This window comes from Sinohyriopsis cumingii, chromosome 6 (assembly GCF_028554795.1).
Source record: "Sinohyriopsis cumingii isolate HCF-2022 chromosome 6, ASM2855479v2, whole genome shotgun sequence".
In the NCBI taxonomy this organism is placed as follows: Eukaryota; Metazoa; Mollusca; class Bivalvia; order Unionida; family Unionidae; genus Sinohyriopsis; species Sinohyriopsis cumingii.
The window spans coordinates 44,153,341-44,173,255 of NC_142966.1; the positions used below are offsets into that span (position 1 = coordinate 44,153,341).

The 19,915-nt window shown below is 41.7% G+C and overlaps 1 protein-coding gene across 1 annotated transcript in view; it reads left to right on the plus strand.

Moving 5' to 3' along the window:
• Nucleotides 1-14,665: 14,665 nt before the first annotated feature.
• Nucleotides 14,666-19,915, plus strand: part of LOC149796828 (uncharacterized) — a 275,249-nt gene continuing 269,999 nt past the window's right edge. The window contains exon 1 of the mRNA XM_089960653.1: nt 14,666-14,762. The gene's annotated coding sequence lies outside the window, so the exon portion shown is untranslated. The remainder of the gene's footprint in view (nt 14,763-19,915) is intronic.

Here is a 19,915-nt window from a genome sequence, read left to right on the forward strand (position 1 = left end):
GTGACCTTAGCGATGCCGTAAAGCATCATGGGAACTTTGTTCTCACTACCCCATCATGGAAAGTGATGCTGTGCGTGTCAAACCTGAGGGATGCGAAAGCGATGCCACTCGTCCTCTTGGACATTTTACTGGGTTTCGTTTTAAAGGTGGATGTTCACCTTCACGTCTACCCCACTACGGATGTCATCCAGCTCTGAGCAAACTCCTGTCCATGTCACCCAACCCTCATCGAAACGAACCTGTGAAAGACGTATTCTGCGACTTTGAAAATCGTCTTCAATCGTTCAAAGGAAAATGGCCTAAGTATCTGGGAGGACCGACCCCCGAAGAATTAGCCAGAGCCGGATTGTTCTACTTGGGCGAAGGAGATAAAGTCAAGTGCTTCAGTTGCGGAGTGTCACTTCACCACTGGGAACCGCAAGATTCGGCCTACGTAGAACATGCTCGATGGTCACCGAATTGTCATTACTTACCCTTAGTGGGACCGAGACATTAAAGTAACTTACCATGTCGTTGACGAAGAAGAAACCAGTTTGGCTAGGAGTCAAATGTTGGACATCACCGAGACCAGTATTTAAACTTCATTTCAAAAACGATATCGAATCATTACCTAAAGAACTGCAAGAGAAGATTTACAAAGAAGTTTGGCAGGGGTTTGCCAGAGTGAAATCTCAATGGGTGACTGTAGAACTTTTGTGCCGAGAAATTCACAAGAGGAAAGTGAAAAAAGTCAACCAGTGTGTTAGATTTCTTTGGGTCAAGTGTGCATTCGTCCTATTGTATTACTCTAGACCGTTTACATCAAAAGAGTTCAGTGACATTCTTGGACGTTATCCTGCATGGCAGTGGCCAGAAATTACTCACTATGTGGATTACTTTTGCTCTAGGAGAAGATTGTGAATTGTACGGACTGACCTATTCATGGATACTTTGCTAGAGAACATTCGTGCCTTGCCCGTGGAGTTGAGAGAACGCATTTACCGAGAACTGATCAAAATACAAGTGAAACGCAAACGCAAAGTTATTCAACCGTTTTTAAATTATGCTCTGTTCCAAAGTATAAGAAGACTGATTATGAGTGGATATTACATCAGGCACAAAGGTAAACGAGGCTAATGGTCACCACCCAAATGGATACTTCGCTAGAGAACATTCGTGCTTTGCCTGTGGAGTTGAGAGAACGCATTTACCGAGAGCTGGTCAAAATACAAGTCAAACGTAAAGAACAATTGCATCCGTTACGTCACCAGATCTTTAACCACTGGTACCTGAATGGTATAAGAGAACTGATTCGTCAGAAATTGTTTCAGTGGTCAGACCTTGTTAGTGAGTTAGTGAATGAACGAAATGTTCATCATTTTGGTTACTTCGAGATTCACCTAGAGCAACGCATTGAGGAAGACGAGTTAAAGGATTACCAACATATGTTACGTGGAATCTGCTTAGTAGAAGAGAAAACTTCTAATCGAAGTTTGAACTGTAGGTTCCAGTATTCTAGATTTCCAGCTGGAGAAGGAAGATGTCTGGGTAGAATGTACGTGTATTACTTCCGAAAAAAAGATATCATAAAAACAGGAATCCATGCCACGGCTTATGTCACAAGTGATTGAACAGATTCCGTGGAAGGAACTCAATGACCATATTCAAACCGTGGATCATTACCACCGATTATTACAAGAACTGTATACATTCAATTTGGGTCGACAAGTGGTGTGTGTCTTAGTGACTTGTTTTCTGGGATTTCGTTTACCGGCCGATTCCTTGTGGACTCTTTACGAACAGTACTTACCATACCCCCATGGCCTTAAATGGTCACAAAAAACTCCTTTTGCTCAAAGCCTTGCGGTTTCATCTGGATACTTCTCGACCTCTACGGGAAAAAAGATTCGTCAACTTTTAGCTACCCAAGACGTGTATGACGATGTGTGTGTAGCTTGTGACTTACACCCCCATTGGACAGATGTCCGTGCCTGGAAAGAATGGGATTTTGAGGCTTGGACCCAAGAAGTGGCCCAGTATGCACGAGAGTTGTTCAAGGAAAAAAGTTACTTTTCAACCCGTGTTAGTGACGGTGCCAGAAGAACCCGTCACCCAGGACGGGACTGTCGTGGACAAGCCTGAAAGACCCTTTCGGGAGGACACTTGTGTGACCTTACTCCCTACTATAGAACTGGTCAGAACATTACCCAAAACATGTTGTACAGACACTTGTGTTTATTCCACGTTAATGGTTATCATGTGCCTTTTCTCCTTGTACTTAAGCCTTTGGCTTTTATGTATTTTTGTCTTTCGTATTCATGTTTAAAACATTCAATAAACGTGTTCTGAAAAAAGTATATAAACTCTTGTCTTGTTTGTTTTCGCGTCACAAGTGACATTCCTCACACTATGGCTACCTCTGCTGTCTCTGCCCCCTCTTCCTCTATTGTTAAAGTCATCGACGAACACTTAGATCGTGCCAGTTGGGAGGCTTTGTATCTTCGCCATCCCTTTAACATGCTCATTGCTGAACCTAGCGGTTCAGGCAAAACCGAATTCGTCAAACGTTTGATCGAACATAAACATCATTTGATCGATCGGCCACCTCAGCGGATCGTGTGGTGTTACAAAGAGTGGCAATCGGCGTACAGCCTCTTGCGAGAAAGTCAAGTCGATTCCATCGTGTTTGTGGAAGGCATTCCTAAAGAAGACGACGGCATCGTCTCCGACTCCCGTCAAACCCATTTAGTCATTTTCGACGACATGTTAGGAGAAGACGAAGAAGAAATTAAACTGTGGTTCACGCGCAAAGGGCATCACCGTAATGCCAGTGTCGTTTCCATCACCCAAAATTTGTTTCAACAAAGTAAAGCCCATCGCACCATCAGTCTCAATGCGCATTACGTGGTCTTGTTTAAAAGCCCTCGAGATAAATCGCAAGTGCAAGTCTTAGCCAAACAGTTAGGAACGCCTTGGCTGACTCAGGCGTACGACGATGCCACTCAAATGCCACACGCCTATTTACTCGTCGATTTGAAACCTACGACCCCCGAGGATTTGCGATTTCGTACCCACTTGTTTCACCACTGGTGCCAAGACGGAGGGCCTGTCCTGTACACGTCTCCGTCCTCGAGTTAACTTCACTCCACAAAAAGATCTATAAAAACCTCAGACCCTTTTCGTCTGTCTCACACAACGTCAACATGACGTCCCTTCAGTCGCATCTTCCCGTCAAATTGATTCGTGCCTTGTATGGCATCAGTCGAGAAAAAAATCCACAAATACGAGCTCGTGTCTTAGAAGCTAGTCTCAAAGAAGTCTTACGATGGTTCACGGTGACGGCACGTCAATTACTCCAAGGAATCATTCAGATTCCTCATCAAACCAAACGCTTTTTCGATCGAAACAAGGTCGCTTTGGTCCAACTGGCCGTACCCCGCATCGACACTCACCAAAAAAACAAATCATTTTGAAACCTGGAGGGAGCGGTACTCTAGGAGGGGTCATCATTCGTTCTCTCTTAAGATGGGATCCTAATGCCCCCAAACTTCTCCCCACGAAAAAAGTCAAACGAAGCTCCAAGAAGAAAACGACCAGGTCCCCAAGAAGAACTTCTCCAGTGGCGGGACCCTCCTCTTACCAGACACCACCCCGGAAAAAGAAAAGAAGCCCCCAAAAAAAGAAACAGAGAAAAAGTCCCCAGAAAAAGAAAAGTCCACAGAAGAAAACTACTCGCAAGAGAGGCACTTCTTCGGCCAGACGCAACCTTACACTCGCAAACCACGACCTGCCACGGCGGTGACTGCGTCTCCGGCAGCCTCAGGTTCATCCACTTCTCCGTTGATGACACCAAGAACTGAAGAGTACTTGGAGACGTTGATCACACCAAGAACTTCTCCGTTGATGACCCCAAAAAGAACTTCCCCAGTGGCAGGACCCTCCAATTTAGCGGCAGTGGCTGCTGCTCACAAAGTACCTTCTCCCAAAATCAAAGTCCAAGAAAGATCGGGCATGTTACAAAGTTTACTGGATTTGTCCAAGCAAGAACTGGCTCGATTTAGTCCGTTGCGTACCCCTGCACGACGTGTCATGCCTGTCCTCAAACTGATACGACGTAAAGACAATCAGTTGCGACGCGTTCTAGTATAAAAAAGGCCTGTGACCAAGTCGGGGGTATCAGTGCTCCTGAAGACTCAAAGATGTCGCCGTCCAGAAAACCCCAAGGAAAGAAAAGGAAAGGACTACCACCACGTTTAGTCAAACATGGGGACATGTTATCTGTCCTGTCCAAAGCTTCTCCACCTCTACGAAAAAAACTCATTCAATTGGCCTTCAAAGAGGTTATCGATACCGTGTGCGAATGTTGTTTGAACGTCTTGAAAGGCACGATCCCTTTGTCCAAACACCAGAAACAATGCTTAGGCAAACATCGTCACATTCTTCGCCAAATGGTTTAAAAGAAAATTCCGATTCGTCAAAAGAAGAAGATGTTGGTCCAACGTAGAGCTATTTTACCCCTCTTGTTAGGCCCCTTACTGAAAGGAGTCTTGGGAACCATGTTGGGAGGACTAGTGGGAGCAAGATAAAAAGGCCCTCGGAAGTCCCAAGATCTCAGAATCGACCCCTGACAACCCCATGGAAGGACGAAAACTAGCTTTAGTGCCTTACAAACGATGGATGGAATACCATCGGTGGCAAGAACAACGCACCCCGCATTTACCTCCCAATCCCCATTTGAGCGAGATGTCCCAGTTACAACACGAATTGCAGTCCTTGATGGATCGCCAAGATTTGTCCGAAACAGAAAAATCGCAAAAGTACGGTCAACTCTTGCAACGACTGCAACTCTTTCACCAGAAAGCTTTAGACGAAACAGCTCTACCCACTCTGAAAGATTTTAAGACCTTGATGAAAAGTCCAGTACCATCACCTGTACCAGTACCACCACTACCAGTGACCAAGACAGAAAAAGGAAAAGAAGAAGAAGAAGAAGAAGGGTTTCAAACTCCACCAGAAAAAGTACGCAAGTTAACAACACCACCTACCTCCAGAATTGGATGGATTAAAAAGATGATGGCCACCCCTTCTTCATCACAAGAGAAAAAGAAAGTGAAGACAGAAGTGAAGACAGAAGTGAAACAAGAACCGATATCCCTCGCTCAGACATCCTCCTCTTCAACACCTATTGCCGGTCACACACGCAAAGCATTGCAATTCAAGAAAATACCCCAAGAGAAAAAGAGTAGCATCTTCCAAGAGTGGGTGCCCTATTAACACACAAACAAACACAAAAATGGAAAAAGTCTTAGCCAGCATTTACTACGATCCCTCGCATCCCTCGCATCCTGCAGGTTACGCAGGAGTTCAAAAATTGTATCGTGCTGCCAAAACTCGACTGAAAAGTCTCCGTTTACCTCAAGTGCAACGATGGTTACAAGAACAAGCTACCTACACTTTACACAAACCCATTCGACGCAAGTTTGCCAGAAGTCGCACCCGAGTGGAAGGCATCGATCATCAATGGCAAGCCGATTTAGCCGATGTCTCTCATTTGGCCAGCTACAATCGTGGCTACAAATATTTGTTTTGTGTCATCGACGTCTTTTCCAAATTTGCCTGGGTCGTGCCCTTGACTTCCAGATCGAGCAGCGAGTTAGTGCGAGCCCTGCAACCGGTGTTGAAACAAAGTGGTCGTCACCCTCTTCGATGGCAAACGGACAAAGGCACCGAATTTCTGAACCAAGCTTTCCAAAAAGAATTAAAGAAACGTGACATTCATTTTTTTACCACCGAGAATCCTGAAACCAAAGCCAGCATCGTGGAACGTTTTCAACGCACTTTGAAAGAACGCATGTGGAAATATTTTACGCATCACCACACTCTGAAGTACATCGACATCTTACCGCACCTGGTGCAAGCGTACAACCAATCTTACCATCGAAGCATCGGACGTGCCCCGCAAGAAGTGACTCCCGACAACGAAGTGCTGATGTTTGAGCGTCTGTTTGGTACGTCCCCGACGAGGGCTGTCCCCAAGAAAAGTGGAGAGTTGGCCGTAGGAGATTGGGTGCGCATTGGCAAAACCAAACGCACTTTCGACAAAGGTTACTTACCTAACTGGACGACCGAATTGTTTCGCGTTACTGGACGAGTGCATGGCCGTCATCCTACCGTCTATAAATTGGAAGACATGAACGGAGAAGTGCTCAAAGGAATGTTTTATTTGCCCGAGTTACAACGTGTGACCAAAAAGAAGACGACGTGTACGACATCGAAAGCATTCTCGAACGCAGAACCCGTAAAGTGGGCAAACGACGTGTCAAAGAAGTCAAAGTACGTTGGAAACGATATCCACACAGTTTTGATTCTTGGATCGACGCTTCGCAAGTCATCGACTATAAAAAGAAGTGACCATCATGCCTTTCACACAGACGCAGCTACGTCGACCACTCCTTCACCTAGTTCTTCTGTGCAAGATTTACAAAAACAACCCTTGTGGGTGTGGTGTGGAGAACGTGTGCCTAAAACGCAAATCGTCTTTTTCTGCCAAATCTTCGTGGCGTATTGTGTCATCGGGGCAGCCATCGCCAATTTGAGTTTGCAACAAGGAGACAAACAACTGTGGACCATTTTATTGAGCAGTTGCATCGGTTACCTGCTTCCAAATCCCTCCCTGAAATTCTCTTCGAACGGGAACCACGGGAACCTAGTGTCCAGTGCCAGTGCCAGTCACCAGTCCAACAACAACCACAACCAGAACCCCATTTTGGACGGAGACACGCCTCTGACGTCCAGTAACCCCTCGGACAGCCACAGAACTCTGGAATTATCAGTCACCAAAACCAATTTTACTTAACCTTACCCAGTGACAGTTCCATGGAGGTGTTTCCCCACAACACGTTGTGCTGTTACACGGCCAAATTACCTCAGGCCATCCCAGTAGATCACGAAGCCCATTGGGAAGTGGCTTTGGTAGAAATGATTCACCCAACACAAATCAAAAACATCACTGAAACTCAAAACACTTTTGACGTCGAAATTCTGGACCCAACAGTGCAGCAAACCATGACGAACACTCCTCAACATAGATCATTTCTTGCGAAGGACCCAATATCCCACAGCAGCAGTGACACTTCTCCTCCTCTTTACGTTTATCGCTTTAAAATTAACTCAGGCCATTATTTTAGTGGTCAACATCTGGTGGAGGCCATTGCTGACAAATTCTATGCAACATTTGACAAAGTTCTGACCGGACTAAAAAAACGTGTCACCATGGAGTACCACAAACAGTCTCACCGTCTACTCATCAAATTTGAAAGTGAGGAAAAAAGTATACGTATTAAATTTTGCCCTGGATTGTATGACATTTTGGGTGGAGACGTCAATATGGTCACGGATAAGCAGACCAAACAAATTCACATAGCAAACATTGACAACAACGGGCATTTTGCAAGGTCTTTTAAGTTCCCGGTAGAACTGAACCAGGGACTGAATTTGATCTTTGTGTACTCCGATGTGGTGGAGTACAACGTGGTGGAACACACCTCCGTGCCATTACTTCGTGTCATTCCTTTCAAAGTAAATTCTGCCACGGCCACTGACGAGGAAGGTGGAAACACTTATCACGTCCACCGCGAATTTGTACATCCTCATTATATGCCTGTCAGCAAGTCGTATTTGGACACGGTCAACATTGCTATAAAATGAGATTTGGGACAAAATATTCCATTCACCAAAGGAAAAGTCACGGTGAAACTCCATTTTCGAAAACGGTTCTCTCACGACTCGTAAGTCATGTATCCAGTGTACCGAGGGGTTGCACGACAGCGAGGACACGGTTTAGGAGATATGTTAAAATCGGCCTTTCGTTCGGTGGCTCCGGTGTTGAAACCGATGGTGACACGCGGATTACACGACTTGAAAGATGTGGCACTGACACAAGGCAAAGAATTTCTCCAAAATGTCATCATCGACAAACAAAACCCCAAAGAAGCCTTCATGAGGGCAGGCAAAAATGTCTTGCTGCAAACGGGTAAAGACCTTTTGGGCCGACGAGACACACCTATAAATGCTCTGCGCGCTACCGAGTCAGGCATTCAGCAAGGACAAGGCAGAAAGAGACGACGAAGAAAACATCCTTTCACCAGACTTCACACGTCTAAAGCGAGAAAGACCAAGAAAAGAAGAACCGTTCGAGACTTAGACGTTTTCGATTATTGAGAAACAGCAACAAAAAAAATGATGCACCGAGAGTCTTGCGCCTGTTCCAAGTCGGAACTGTATCTGTTTGCCATGCCCCCCACGATGATGACCATGCAAGAATCCCAATGGGTGGAATTTAACCCCGTCTCCTCTATGGCCGATTCCGCTCCCATTGAGTTTGACATCAAAGGACAGCCCGAAGATTACATCGATCTGAATAGCAGTTACTTGTACTTGAAAGTCAAAGTTCTAGATAAGGGGGGAGATACTATACTAGACGAGAAAGCAGCTCCCGTCAACAATTTCATGCATTCCTTGTTCAGCTCAGTGGACTTGTACTTGAATAACAAACTGGTCAGTAGCAGCATGGATACTTACCCTTACCGTGCCTACCTAGAAAATCTTTTGACGTACGGAATAGATGCCAAGAACACCCATCTCAATGCCTGCGTGCTGTGGGAACCTGACGAAGCGGGCGAATTCGATAAAACAGGTATTGATGATTACTCCAAATCAAAAGATAGCAATGAGGGATTTATACAACGAAGAAACAAAATATTAAATGGAAAGAGTTTAGAACTGATGGATCGTTTGCTTTTGGACATGTGGTTGCAAGAGAAATATTTGCTGAACGGGGTGGATGTCCGCTTGAGACTGAATCGCAGCAGTGCCGCTTTCCATTTGATGGCTAATAGTGCCGACGTCAATCCCAAAAGCAAAATCGAGGAGGCCAAACTCTACGTACGACGCGTGGAAGTGTTACCTGAAGTGGGAAACGACATCAGTCAGACGTTGAGCAGAACGACCACCAAATATCCCATACGACGCGTGGAAGTGAAAACGTTCACCATTCCTGGTGGACAGCTATCCATGATCCAAGATCATCTGTTCCAAGGACAGTTACCCAAGCGTTTAATCCTTGGTATCGTCAAGAATTCAGCCTTCAACGGAGACTTCACTGAAAATCCTTTCAACTTTCATCACTTCAACGTGAAGAAAATCGAAGTCAGTCGCGATGGCAAGACCTTGTGTACCCGACCTTTCGAACCTAACTTTGATCCCACAAAGATGAATTACTTGTCCCTGTACGAAGCCACTGGACGGTTAGGGACCAACACCAGTCACGGTATTACGTACGAAGATTACGCAGGAGGCTATGCTTTGTGGGCTTTCGATTTCACTCCAGACCAAGGCAGCGACGAGGGACATTTTCACCCTATAAAATCCGGCCAGATTCGTGTGGAACTTCAGTTTGCAAAACGAGACACTGATGTAACGTTGAACGTCATCCTGTATGCCGAATTCGATAATACGATAGAAATTAACAGTTTAAGAGAAGTCATTCTAGATTATTAGAAGCCATGGAAGACTGTTATCCCTCTTTACCTAGTGGAGAAACTTTGGAGATGGAATGTGAGGAGACCGTGGAAGGAGAATCTCAAGACAAAGACGAAGAAGTTGTCATGATGAAGTCGAGATGGCCAGAACAAGAAGCCCATTTAGTCTCCTGTTTTGCCAAACACTTGGTCGAAAAAATGACGGAATTGATCAAAAAAGAGTGTTATGGATGTCAAAACGATCATCCCAGTCAAATTCAATACGATAAATGCCTGATGCTGAGCCAAGAAGAAAAATTGGACGAGTATCTGGACGAAGCTTGGAGTCTCATCTCGGACGAAGACGTGTTACACCAGTGGTATAAAGACTTGCGTGAACATTCTTGTCCACCATTAACCACTCAAGAGATCGATCGTATCGAAGCTCTCCTGAATCAGAGTGAGGAGATGAAACGGTTATTTGTCAGACATTTTCAAGCAAAAAGTCAGGATCGAATTGATGACTTATTATTACCTGTGAAGAAGAAGAAAAAAAAACACAAAACAATGGATACCTGGGAACTTTATTACCTTTTGAACCACAGTTCGTATACGGCTTCTTGGAATCCTGTCGTCTGTGCTAAACCTCAAAACCATCAAGTTTACGTGATCAACACGGACGACAGTCATCTCCCAGGAACCCACTGGGTAGCCGTCTACTTTCCTCAAGAAGGATGTGTGGAATATTTCGATTCGTACGGATTGCCCCCTTTGGAAGACGATATCATCGACTTTATGAGAAGAAATGCTCAAACCACCCGATTCAATAATGTGAAATTACAAGGCACAGATTCCTTGGTGTGTGGACAATATTGTGTGTATTTTCTGCATCATCGCAGCCTGGGTTATTCCTTAGAACATTTAGTGACTCATTTTGATCCTCGTTCTTCTTCTAGAAACGATGTGAAAGTAGATCGATGGTTTTATGACCATTATGCTTATCTTTTGTCTCAAGCTAGGAAACGTAGTGTCCATCAATGGCCTAATGACTTCCAACAGTGGAAATCACAATTTCATTCACAACGTTGTCAACCCTGTTTAAAGTAGAGTGTGAATTGAAAAAAATGTTTGATGTTATAGGGTTGGATTATTGTTAAAAAAATGTTAGAGTTGTTGGTTAGTGTTAAGTGATTTTTGAATAAAAAATGTTGTGTTTTGAAAAAATGACTTTGTCTTTTTGTTTGGCTATAAGAATGTTTGATTCATGCTCTTTGACTTCTTACTATCCCTCTCATGACACTCATTGAACGTTGCGGCTCGAAAACCGTGGAGGGATATTTTCCTTCACGTCCGCGCTTTGACTTTAAGAAGCGAGGTAGTTTCCAGTCTAACCATCCATTGTCGACTCATCCTCCTACGAAGATGTGCTCCAAACTAGCTAAGCTAAACGAAGCCTACGTGAATTTGCATAGGGTCAGACACAGTCTGATACCGAAGCCAGAAGAGATAGAGAATGTGAGAATGTTAAAAGTCACTGAAGACCTGATAGAAGAGCTCTTCAGAGAAGAAGTGAACAGGGAGAAAGAAGAATGGACAGAGAAGTACAGACTTCAGAGACAGCAGCAACAGCAACAACAACAACAACAACAGCAGCAGCAACCTGAACCTGACAGAGGCTTTGTCGATTGTCGTATCGACACCAAAGAGTTCTTCTTCTCTTTCCGAAGAAGCAGACCTATCGCCAGAAAGTCTATCCTCAGAGGACATCGCATTCTTAGAAACTAAAAGATTGCCATAGCAAACAAAAAAAAACAGCCCTTTTCAGGGCTACCCAATACTCTAGAAAAGAAATAACCATCGATTTGCCATTGTGTGTAGGTAGAGTAGTGTGAATATAAACACTGACTCTTTTTTTAATAGTGAGAGTGTATGTGTTTGTGTGTTTATGTTTGTAACATCTCACGTACGTTGGTGTGGATAGTAGATTAAGATGATGTTTTTTTGGTGTTTGAGGTGTGGGGAGAGTAGATTTGGGGTTGGATTGCTTTGCGTATGTGGATAGTCTATTGAAGTGATTAATGAAAAAAATTTTTAGAATAGGAATGGGTAGTATAAAAAAGAGAGTGAGTGTTTCTTTTAGGTCCGCGCGTTGTTTTTGGTCATGATCTAGGTAAGATCAATTTTACGTTTTTAGGGGGATGTTTTCCTTCACGTCCGCACTTTTAGTATAAATTGAAACTCGTTCGGCAGTCCAGCTACCCTTGTTGATTGATCAACACCAGAATGAACACCAGACTAGCGAAACTGTTGGAACTTCATGTGCATCTGGATTATGCCAGGCGCCTGTTGAACGAACTGGCCGCAGAAGCCATTGTGGAAGAGGGAAGGATGAAAGAGGAGGACAGAAGAAACAAAGAAGAGGAGGAGAGAAGATACAAAGAAGAGGCGGAGAGAAGATACAAAGAAGAGGAGGAGGAGAGAAGAAACAAAGAAGAGGAGGAAAAGGAGAGAAGAAGAAGAAGAAATTTCAGAATCCCAGAGACCGAAAATTGGGATTCTGAAGCTATTTATCCTCCCTCTGCTCTCTCCCCAAAAAAAGTAAAAAGCAACTGGGGAACAAGATGTGTATGTGGTGCCAGGCCTGGAAGGTGCCATCATTAACCAGGTGTCCATGAAGTTCAAAAAAAAAACAGCCCTTTTCAGGGCTAGCCAATACTCTAGAAAAGAAATAACCATCGATTTGCCAATGTGTGTAGGTAGAGTAGTGTGAATATAAACACTGACTCTTTTTTAATAGTGCGAGTGTATGTGTTTGTGTGTTTGTGTTTGTGTTTGTAACTGATTAGGTAAGTTAGTGTGAATAGTAGATTATGGGTTTGTTTATTGTTTCTTAGCGTATGTGAAGAGTATAGTTTGGGTTTTATTATATGAAATGAGAAAGTAGGGGATGTTGTCCTTCACGTCCGCGCGTTGTTTGGTCATGATCTAGGTAAGATCAATTTTATGTCTTAGGGGGATGTTTTCCATCACGTCCGCGCTTTTCGTATAAGAACCCACAGTATTCGTCGTTCAAACCATTCTACAGAGAAGATGGCTTCAAACCACCTGGATAAAATGCAAACATTGCAAGACGTCCTGGACAATTTGGGCATGATGGAACAAATGCTAGTGAGACTAAATGAAGACCACTATTCTTATAGTCCCCATCGAGTAAAGATGGAGATTAATAACTTAAGAAAAGTAAAGGACATGATAAGTGGTGTGATGAAAGAAATAAAGGAGGAGAAGGAGGATGAAGAGGAAAGGATAGGGATAAGAGAATGGAATGAAAAAATTGAAAAAGAAGAAGAAAATGAGAAGAGGAAGAAAGAAGAGGAGAAGAAGAAGAAAGAAGAGGAGGAGAAGAAAAAAAGAAGAGAAAGAGTGTAGGAGAGAAAATAAGAAGTTGGTGGAGAAAAAGAAGAAATTAGAAGCAGAAGAAACCCAAAGGCCCTTTACAGGGCCACCCACATTTCTCGAAAAGAGAATGACTTTCAATTGCCTACCCCTTTTTTTTTTAAAAAAAATCCCATGTTCAATTTCCCTTGACGCTATACAGTCCCACCCTGTTTAAATTCCTTTGACGCTATACAGTCCCATATTCCCATGTTCAATTCCCCTTGACGCTCAACAGTCCCACGATTTTTTCTCCATATTCATTTCCTTTGACGCTATATGTTCCCACGATTTTTCTCCATGTTAAATTTCCCTTGACGCTATATGTTCCCAAGGGGGGTCTGTAATTCTAATTCCCCTTGACGCTATAGTATCCCTATTCACTACTTTTCTGGTTTTTGTGCTACAGCTTGTTGTTGTTGTTTTACGTCTTGCTTTTGTCGTTGAATCTGTGGTTTATCTTTTTGTTGTTGTTGTTGTTTTTCTTATACTTCTTTATGTTGCTCTTTTGACTGTTGTCTTTGTTGTTGTTTGCCATCCCCTGTTACTCCCTTGATTTTTTTTTTTTTTTTTTTTTTTTTTTTTTTGCTGTTTTTCTTTTTCTTTCTCTGTCTGTTCATGGTGGTGCTGTTTGCTCTGTGTGGGGAAGCTTGTTAACTTACTAATACGAGTTATTCCTTTTTGTTTCGTCTACTCTTGTTGTGTAGGACACTTCTTCGGCATGTTTACTACCTTCCCGCTTTTATTGCATTTTCTTTGGTGGATACATCCTCTGTACCATGTTTTAACGAGAAATCCATGTAGAAAGAATACTTTTTTCATGGTGTAGAGTTTTTCCCTTTCTATTTCCAAAATTCCAATTCCATTAATTATTGAATATTAGAGGTGTGTATCAATTCTAGCTTTTGTTACTTTAATTTGGAAATTCTGTTCAAAACGCTAAATTGTGGATTCTAATGGTATTTGTAGAGGTAGGTACGACAAGTGCAATTCTTCTGTTCTCTGATTTTCCTTATTATTGGCTGCAAGTCAATATAATGAACATTCACCCAGTAGTGGTAGCCTCGTTTTGATTTTTAACGACCGATATCAGGAACGACCACTCGTCCGAAACATTGGGGAGGGTGTAGTTAGTTTACTCTATAATCAAGCCCAGGGGTTTGTTACAAAGAAAATTTGGAGTATCCGTCCTTGAATCAAAGGATGGGGGTTCTAACCTGTAACAAATGTTACAAATAAAATTCGGAGTATCCGTCCTTGAATCAAGGGACGGGGGTTCTAACCTGTAACAAATATTATTACAGGTTAGAACCCCCATCCCTTGATTCAAGGACGGATACTCCAAATTTTCTTTGTAACAAACCCCTGTGAATCAAGTGAATGTGACTTTAGTTCAGGATTAGAATAATCGTATTAAACCAACGATAAATTTCATTCGCGCACTGCTTCTTACATTTAAAGGGAGATAACTTCTAAAACCCCTCTCTGAGTTCAAGAAGATGGGCCAATATGTCGCAAGGGTCAAATACGAAACTCAAAAGCATGTGTAGGCGTTGTGAAATAACTCTGTATTAGTATGACTTAGTTCCCTATCTCTTTCTGTTTCTATAGGAAACGTTTACCAGTCTGTTCACGTCAATTGGTTAACAGTTGTTTTTACAAGCAAAAATGAGATGAAATACTAATAATCATTGGGAACCAGTTCAAAAATCAGTTCTCGAATACTCTCGTTTGACCTACTTCGTGTAGAATTCGCCATTACTGATCTCTGGCGCCAAACTGGTACACTGGACAAAATTGAAATTTAGTCAGCTTATTATGATTTATATGGTAAGTAATGGAGTTGGTTACAAAGATAAGTATTTCTAATTTTCAATAACATATAGAGGATGTTAATCAGTTACCTATCTGAAAGTTGCAACTAGAACGAATATGTAAATAGCGAAGGATGTCATGGCAGATCGCAGGGTTTCTATCGAAATCACTGAACCGTTGATCAGTATGTTCTTCAGCATAAATTATCCATAAATTCAGGTATCACGCTATATATTGTGATCTAAAACATGTACATATTTGTTTGTATTTTGTATTTCTGTTCCGGGTCCTATACTATATTATCGGTTTTGTTTACAACAGTCAATCAAGAGTTATCCCATAATGGTCACGGTATCATGTGGTCACTTGAAGTTCGGATGTCTATATTGACTGGTCAGCCTTGGCAATTGAATAACATTTTAGGACAGACAACTTGTACTTTTTTAATCATGAAGGAGCCAGATCTTTTTTTATTTATTTAAAAATAACTTTGACATTTTGCCAAAGATACGGCTGTGGTGTAGATCGCTTTGAATGACGTTTGATGTTTTGAATGAGGCGGGCTTTACGTTCTGGGGCACAGTTAGGGAAACATTCCAGTGACGGCACGCAGTTGTTTTCATTGTCACCCTTACTGGTCATGGTCATGGGAAATAATGGAAAGAAAGTTAAATCATCTGTGAAAATGTGAAAGAATTAAAGCACTTTGAAACAAACATTGTCATCATACATACAATTGTTTTCTTAACAGATTTATTTGTGTGTAAAGGTTCAGGCCTTTGAAATTTCTATTGCTGTTGAAGACATTGGATGGTAAAGGCAGAACCACGCTATAAAATTCCAAGTGAGAAGGACTTTTCCACATGATTTAAAGGATGGTAACTCAAATGTAATTCAGACGAAGAAAAAATCATGTTATATCCAACATTACCAAAATTAAGTGCGATTCCATGTCCAAAGTCAAAATATTGTTTCCTTTGGCATGAACTAATCCATATATATTTTAATACTTATTGTTTTAGAAACAATTATGAACAGTAGTCTTTTTGTATTTATTAATCTAGAAATTTAATGCTGAAAATAAATAAAATAAAAGCTTTTTTTGTTGTTGATGGATTATACATTCAGAGGTAAATAGCAAAGGGAGATAATTTGAGTGGCAACTATTTTTTGCAGCTATTTACTGCCACCAATGTGATGCAACCTTGCCCATGGAAATGCATAGTCAACTGCAATCAATAATACAAAAATTTACATCCTTTAACATTATTGCCAGAAATGATCAAATATGAATAATTTACTTATATAACAGAGTTGAAACAAATTATATAGAATCAGTTGAAATGAGTAATTACAGGTTTTTCATAAATATTTTTGCATCATCTCAAGAAACATGTAGTATTTAGTGCAGTCAATTCTATTTGATTTTCATCTGTCATTTTTAATTTCTTATCCTCACAGCTGATGCACTATCTTGTTTTAACCCTTTACCTCATGCAAGCATCTTTGAACTCCTCTACTCTATTCGCATGGAAGCGCCTTTTGACGCCTGCTGTAAACGTCAGCCATTTTTAGCGGGTTTTCGTAGCGCCACCTTTGGGGAAATCCCCCCCATTAGATACCTCATTCATTGCTGTGAATGACCATTACCTTAAATCACGTGGACACTGTTTATGCTCTGGTCAAAATCTGCTATTTAAAATAACTGGGTCATATTCTCCACTCTCCAAAATGGAGGTTGCGGATTTCGTTCAATACTTTTCACGATTAGAATCACAACTATGAAAGCTTCAATAACATAGGTAAAGGCTCTGATATTGATGTAGGTAGCAATTAGTTTTTATAAATTATAAAATTCAGATGACTTAATGATGTAGATGCAGACAAAGAACTTGTAAATTTTGAGTATGAGAAATGGCAGCTATGGTTGGTCATGTTTCACTGACTTGATGGTGAACAAGTTCTCTCAAGATTTTAAAACAAAAAAAATGCTTCTGTGAAAAATAATTACACAGTTATAATGATTGGACTTTACTCTTAAATTTTTCCATACATAATAGATGTGTAGCAAAAATGTAAAATGATTAAAATTGTTGTTAAACATAACATACCCAACACTGCTTAACATTTAACAGGCAGGCCTATGTGTATGGAGTCGAATAGGTAACAGATGTTGTATTTATAGCGCACTGCACTGGGTAACTTTGCTACATGTGTATCGGAGTGCTAAAAAGGCATACACTCTATGAGGTAAAGGGTTAATATTAAAGCTGAACCGATTAATCGGCCATGCTCTTAATCGGGCCGATTAGTAGAATAATTGGTATAGGCAGAAATAGTTGATGCCGATGTAAACAAATTTCAAAAATATAAATTCAGTCATAACATTCGTCTTGACATGGCTTTAATTTTAAATCATAATTAAATAGTGGAAATTAAGGAATAGACATTTGATTTTGGGATTAATTGAAAGACGATATATTCTTAAAAGTAAATACTTTTTAACACGCTGTAAACTGCCACTGATTGTCTGCACACAACAAATTATCAATACCATTTTTGCACTCATCCCAATCACAGCAGCCAATGAGGCCTCGTGTGGCTGTTGAACTTCCAGCATATATATTAGCAGATAGCTAGGCAGATTACATAGCTAGCGAAATTTTGAACTACTACGAACCTATGACACTATAGTTAATCTGTTCTTTAGCCAGTCCTGCAATGCTGCTAATCAACAAATAGCGGTTGCATGCTGAAGCAGCTGAACGCTGACATACAGATATTATGCAGCATTGATATTGCCAGCACAAGCGATGTTACCCCAGCTGCCTCAGCACGCGACTCGCAGCATGGTGCGTGCATCCATCCAGTCACGTGGACAACTTAGTAGTAATTTACTTGATTTAAAGCATCGTTTCAAGAGCGCAAATCGATTGGATTATTAATATTGACTGGCGATTGTTGACTATTAAATATACTACCAAGCCTATGCATAATGTTGAACTCGAACACTCAGGTTTAGTCTGGAATTACTTAAGAGTAAATGCAGTCAATGAGTCCTTAGCAAATTGCACACTTTGCAAAACATGCATTTTCGGAGGTGGAATTGATTCTAAAAACTATACGACATCAAATCTTGTCCTGCACTTGTGCTGCCAGCACATTGTCGAACATAGCCCGTTTCTGGCAGATAACCGCAGCAGCTGCAGCAACTCAGCTTTGACGCCATGCTGGACCAGAAGCAGCCATTTGTATTTGACGACCCAAGAGCTATTAGTTGGCTTAAAGCTGTTGTGGAGTTCATGGCAGTAGATGTGCAACCATTTTCCGTTGTTGAAGATATTGGATTTTGACATCTGATGGCCAAGGCAGATCCGTGCTGTAAAATTCCAAGTCGCAAGTACTTTTCCACATCTTTGATACCTGACATGCATAAGGCGATACAAAGCAAGGTGCACGATTTAGTTTCTGCACAATCGGACCTTAGTTTGATCTTTGATGCGTGGTTAGACTCGTCCATTGGTGTAGCCTTGTTGAGTGTTACGGCACACTGGCTGACAGAAGACTTGTAGCGGAAACATGTGATTTTAGCAGCAGTGCCTCTCGATGAATCACACACTGGAGAATATTTGGCAAGCAAACTGGACAAATTATGCGAGGAATACAACATTCCCAAAACTCAGATCCATGTTCTTCTGCATGACGGAGGTACAAACATGGTTAAAGCAATGTGTCAGGCTGAAATCAACAGCATCAGCTGTTTTGCACACATGCTGCTGCTTGTTCTCAGTGATGGCAATCTGTCTCGGCGAGCTGTCAAAGATGTTTTGGCGCTCTCGCGATTCATAATCAGTTTCAGCACTCCATCCTGGTACAACAGCAGCTCAAAGAGCAGCAGGAAAAATTTGGCGTTGCCCATAAGAAACTCATCTAGGATGTCCAGACATATTGGAATTCTACATACAATGTGTTGGTTTTGTTATATGAACAAAAACAAGTCATGGGTGCTTACGCTACTCTCTATGACCTGCCTAGCCTAACAGCCCAACAGTGGGTCTTAATTAACAATATTGTGGACATGTTAAGCCAAACATCAGTATCCATTATTCTTCCTATGCTGAAAATGCTCCGAATGTTGCATGAAGCGAGTCGAGGTATCCAGACAATGCACCATGATAAGTTGACGTCACTGAACACACGCTTTTCTGATGTTGCCAGCAACAAGAAGCTTGTCTTAGCCACCATCTTGTGTCCACGCTTCAAACATTGCCTATTCAATGAAGAATTACTTGTGACCAGATCCAAAAAATGGCTTAGAGCAGAATGCATCACAGTTGCATCAGCTGACAAGCAGGAGGAGCCCCCAACCAAAAAAAGAAAAACTGAAACAAACGCAACTGGACCATCAATGTCACATCTCCGAGATTTGTTTTCTGTGGCCTGTGATGAACGTGTCCATACCGTCAATGACATAACCCACGTGGATGATGCCATTGATGCGATGCTCAAATTGTATCTAGCCAGCCCTCTGTTGTCACGAGTTGAAGACATATATGGCTGGTGGAACACTCACAGGTTTCATTTCCCCTACCTGGCCAAATTAGCTAGATGCTCTTTGTCTGCACCAGCTTCAAGCATTCCGAGCGAACAGCTGTTTAGTGCCGCATGCCAGATTTTTTCAGATCATCATGGATCGTTACTTGGTGAGAAGGGAAAAATGTTACTGTTGCTTAAATAGAGCCTACCTCAATTAGCCTTTCTGTATTAACTGCACCCAGCGTACGCTGACGTCTAACTTTAGTCTTAAAGCATGCATATTATTAATTGTAATTATTATTGGGCTATCATTAACATTTTTTAGTCATTTATTGAAATCTAGTAATGGCGACCTGCATCATTGAATGTAAGTTAAAGACTAGCTTAACACATTTTCATTCATTTATATCTTGAATTGGCAAACCATAAGTTTTATTGGTGTTAGTTTTAAAGTGTTTCAAGTTTTATGTGTTTGTGTGATCTTTGTTTTCTGTAAATAGCAATGTACTTCTTAACCGGTTTCTGTTTGTTTTTCTATGGGAGTTAAAATTCACTTGTCGCATAAACAACCTTGTTATAACTCACATGGAAAATACCTGCTTGCATCACACTAATAGGTAAGTTTCTGAGCC